Below are 5382 nucleotides of genomic sequence, written 5' to 3'. Positions count from 1 at the left end.
TTAGAAAAGCTTCAGCATACGAACTACACGATCTTGTGCTAGGCTTAGGATTGGGTCTTGTCCATCACATCATTCTCCTAATGATGTGATCCGTTATCAACGACATCCAATGTCCATGGTTAGGAAACCGTAACCATCTATTGATCAACGAGCTAGTAAACTAGAGGCTTACTAGGGACATGGTGTTGTCTATGTATCCACACATGTATCTGAGTTTCCTATCAATACAATTCTAGCATGGATAATAAACGATTATCATGAACAATGAAATATAATATAATAATAACTAATTTATTATTGCCTCTAGGGCATATTTCCAACAAGATTCGCCCATATCTAGTTATTTTGTCGATGATGCTGGCTAGCATTATTTGGGACCGACGCATTTTTTATATAGTGCACCCATTTAGTCTATTTTAGAGACATTTGGTTAATATAATACCATTTACGATTTGGGCGGCATTTTGTTTATGCATCATGAAATGGGAATATTAGTTTCTATACACCAAGTTTTGAACAAGGTTAATTTGTGCTACATGACTCATGTTCGCATATCACACACGCATGTGATCATAGAACATGCGACTAAGGATAGTGTACTTTGACGAACACTTATTGTTTTGCAATATATATTTTTATATGCAATCTATAATATATATAGTTCGTCCATCATTTTTTATGTTGATTTTCCCCGAGCCATACATTTACCGTCATTCTATTGAGAACAAAGTCTTCACTTTATATAAGGGAAGAAATACCTTGATTTGTGTCAATATGACCAAACCAGGGGCAATATTCATGCAATTTATACTTCTTGACATGTATCAACATGACCATGGCAAGAACAAAATATCGAATTTTGAGAAAACCTCTTGACATGTGTCAATATGCCCGTGCCAAGAGCAAGATATTAAACTTGTGAGAATACTACTTGACATGTGTCAATATATGACCATGCCAAGAGCAAGATCTCAAATATGATGAAAATACTACTCGACATGTGTCAATATGACCATGCCAAGAGCAGAATGTCAAAATATGTGGAGGATAAAGGCCACTTGGCATGTGTCAATATGACCAAGCCAAGAGCAAGAATCATGTCATTTGGAGAAAAAATTGAGATATGTGTCAATATGACCAAATCAAGAACCATCATATGGGGAAAAAAGCAAGGATCATGCTACTTGAAGAAAAGTTCTAGATCTGTGTCAATATGACCAAATCAAGAACCATCATATCAAGTAAAAGGCTACTTAACTCATATCAATATGACCAAGCTAAGAGCAAAAATTGGGCAACATGGAAAAGAATTCATGATCTGTGTCGATGTGACCAAATCAAGAATCATCATATGAGGAGAAGCTACTTGGCTCATGTCAATATGACCAAACCAATAGCAAAGATTGAGCAAGCATAGGGAAGATCACCAATCAGAGAAGCAAAGGGATTAGGAGAGAACCATGAATCTCACCTTTTTGCTGAACTCCTCCAAATCTGCCTCTCCTCACATATGTGTGTGTGGGATTTTTCTTGTAGCAGTATATGGGAAAAATATCAGGTGATACCAGTCCTTAGATGATACCATGATACCAACATGTAAAGTTCAAATTTAAACATGTCAATATTTTTTGAAAAAATCATGTATGTTCAAAATACATATGTTGACAACCCCTAAAAAATTCAGATCAAAATTAGAAATAGAGAAGGGGAAAGAAAAAAGACAAATCCATCATGAATAGTGTCAAAACAAGACGAAAGTTAGAATGCCACTATTCACATATAAATTTGTCTTTTTTTTCTCTTTGTGTATTTCGAATTTTGATCTGAAATTTTAGGAGTTGTCGACATATGTGTTGTGAACATCCATGATTTTTTTCAAAATTTTGTGACATGTTTAAATTTGAGTTTTTCAAGTTGGTATCAAGGTATCATGTAAGCAATGGTATCACCTGATACTTCCCCCAGTATATGTGTGTAGCAGCAGAAGAACAAGAAAGAATGAGCAGTCTAACCTCAGCCTCCCATATGTGAAGGTATGACAGTATTTATAGGGGCAGGAGAGCAGCAGAGGCCTCTAGTGCGTGCACCCATGTTCTCCAGTGGTGGGTTGTGTTCGTGCGATCGTGCGGGTGCATGGGTCATGGGAGCATCCCTGCATGCTTCTTCTTTTATTTTCTTTCTTTAATTAATTGCCCTTTGACCAAGCTTTGAACCAGCCACTAGCCTAATTAGCCCATATATTTTTATCAACGTGTGGGCTTGGACCCTAGCCCATCAGTTTGCTTGTGGTGATTAATTAGAGGATGGATTAGGCCATCCAGACAACCTTCTAAATTATCCAGACCCACTAGCATGCATGTACGTAGACATTTTGTATAAATGAGCTGGGCCTGACTAATATTGAAGTGTTTTTTTTGGTTAATTCATTCCAATTTCTTTTTTTTTTGAGGGAAAATTCATTCCAATTTCTTTGTCGTGCCATGAAAAAAGAGACATATGCAAATATTCCTTCATGGACAATTATATGATGGCATGGTGTTTTCTTCTTATTTCCTTAAATATATATATATCGACGCACGTCCTATTTTATCCATCGCGTTGATATTTCACATGATTGATGGAATAGGCCTCGCATTTACCCTACGGTCGATATTTCGGAAACATCATGATTTTACGTAGGTATTTGACACCCGCCATAGGTGGCGGCGTGCATGGATGAAGGTTATGTATGATTTTAACTGGGACAAATATTTCATGGAAATTTTTATTCACTTTGCAAAATTTCCAGATATCGACTCTTTTTATTAATTTATTTTGTGAGCCTGCTATTTTATATTGAGCGGTGAAAATTTACCAATCATTTCCTTTGCCTATTTGGAAATTCATCATTTTAAACACTTAAAGTAATTCATTTATTTTAATTCTACTTTGGCAAAAATCGGTGTCAACAACAATTTACACAGAATAAACACTTGGTACACTCTATAAATAATAACAATCTACAACAATATTGGTACTTAGCCCACGTCCCTTTTGATTAATAACGAGCTTATAATGAGCTAAATGAATAACTCGTTAGCTTGACTTGCTAAACTCATTTTTGTAAGGAGGTTAGATTAAAACTTGACTTGAGACGTTAGTCACCGAGTTCGAGTCGAGTCTAGCCGGGTCACGAGCTACGGACGAGTAGTTAAAATTCCAGTTCTACCAACCATGTAAATAACTAGACCTTTAAGGAGATTTTAATCTGCCAAATGAGCTGCTTGAAGGGTGATTCCACTCTACCCCAGAACTGACACTGATATGCACTCTGAGCCATAGTTGGCTGGTTCGCGGGTCGAGGGTGCGATCCCTGACCCGGGGTCAATCTATGCAATAAGGCTAGGGTCATGAGGATTGAGGCTTACCTGGGCACCAGGCGCTCCACCGTCGGATCACCGGAGTCCGCCGCCACTCGCCTACCGCCGGCCGGCCGTCGAGCTGTACACTACGATCTCCCCCGTATCCGTATGCCGGCAGCGAGCCGCTTGAGAATCCCACGCTGGAGGCTTGGACCTTGGATCCATGGGACTGATTTGCTAGAGCTTTGCACATGAACGACGATTCGGTGAAGAGGGATTGGGTTACTTCCCAGAGCAAACGCTTCGTGTGAAAGATAAAAACTGGCAGATGAGAAAATCACGGCATACATAAAAAGCTCACTCGTGGCCCCATTTCCTTTAATCATTTTTAGTTGCTGATATAGATGTGAAATTCTGGGGTGGAATATGTTTTCCCTCCCTGCACTATTAGGAAATATATCAGCGTAGATCGTAATGATTACGGAGGGGACATCATGATCTTCCTATCACGTATCACAAACCGACCTGTCATACCGGGGTCATCGACCCAAAATTCTTTGGATCATGATCCAAGTTCCCCAGGGGTAGCGACCCTCAACCCGCGACCCCGTTCCTCTACCCGGACCCGAATTCGTGGCAACTATGCTCTGAGCTATAAATTGGTGATCGGTGGTCCATTTCCAAGTTATCACATCTTGCCCATTGGGAGAATATCTGGTGATACCACCTCATATATATTATTCCTGAAGGACCTCCAGTCCTGGGTTGCGTTTGATCAGAGTAATTCAAATTCGATTAGTAAGAGGAAACACCACCGATACATTGCGCTTTCATCTATGCTTGAACAGGTTGAAATACAACGGAGCCGGCACCTGTCCTTCCTGCCAATGGTCGTTCTAGAAAGATGTGGCACAGCCATTCCCTAGCTGAATATAAGAGCTGGCCCGAAAGAGGTATCTAACCGGCAAGACAAGACCATACCAAGGTTCAGAAATTTTACATCACAATAAAAATAAGGACACTACTAAAAAAAAAGCCAGCCACCTAATCGAGTGACCTAACTAACAGACACCATCAAGAATGTCCTCCATGTTTGGCTGGAACCATGTGGCGTTTATGGGCTCCTTGGCATAGAAGGAAGGGTAGTAGTCTTGCTCTTCCAAGCAGTAGTAGACCTGCGCCCTGCCACCATTGTCATTCTCAGTATAGCCGGGGAGGTACACCTTGTTGCATAAATCCCCTTGGCAAGGCGGCCTTGCAATTAGAGCATTGCTTCTATCCCAAAACACAGCAGCGTCCTTCATCTCTTCCAACTCCATCCAAACCATTCTAGATCGATCGAGCTTAAAAATTCTGAACCCATACTGGCCTTCTCGGATAATGGCGACCAACTCACGTTTCCACTCCACCAAATAGCTGTAGTCCCACTTGCAGATTGTATGCACATCGTCGCTTCCGCGTATCAGCTGATCTGGCTTGTCGAGGACCTTCCATTCCATCCCATCTGCGTTCAAGTCCACGACTCCGAGCCTGCCATTGATGTCCAGGAAGTAGACGATGCCGTCAAGGAAGACGGGGCTGTGAGATGCCATGATGAACGGCACTTCCTCATTGCCTAAGCTTTCTTCCTTCCACTCTTTGTCTCCGATTCGCCATGTTTGAATGATGACAACATGGTTTCGTGTCGTGGATCCCAAGGCGAGGACCACAACGTCCGGAGAACTCGGCACGGAAGAGAACGACAATCCTTTGAGGCCAATGATATCTAGAGGTGGAAGAGCAATCACATGGCCGCCATCCGGGTAATCCTTGAAGGGATTCACTAGGAAGTACATGTGGTCGCCGCCTCTCGACACGATAACCCAGCCCTTTTTTGTGAAATGCAGTAACTGCGAACCCTGCGATTTGAGGCCTGAAGCTGGGATGTTTATCCGGATGTTGTACTTCTTCTCACTCACTGGATCGAAGACCTCGAGAAGATCCTCCTTGGTCTTCCTGCTGGCCGAGTTGTCATGAGCAATGGTGACACTTTTTTGAATAT

This window comes from Triticum aestivum, chromosome 2A (genome assembly GCF_018294505.1).
Source record: "Triticum aestivum cultivar Chinese Spring chromosome 2A, IWGSC CS RefSeq v2.1, whole genome shotgun sequence".
NCBI lineage: Eukaryota > Viridiplantae > Streptophyta > Magnoliopsida > Poales > Poaceae > Triticum > Triticum aestivum.
This window is presented reverse-complemented; position numbering follows the sequence as displayed.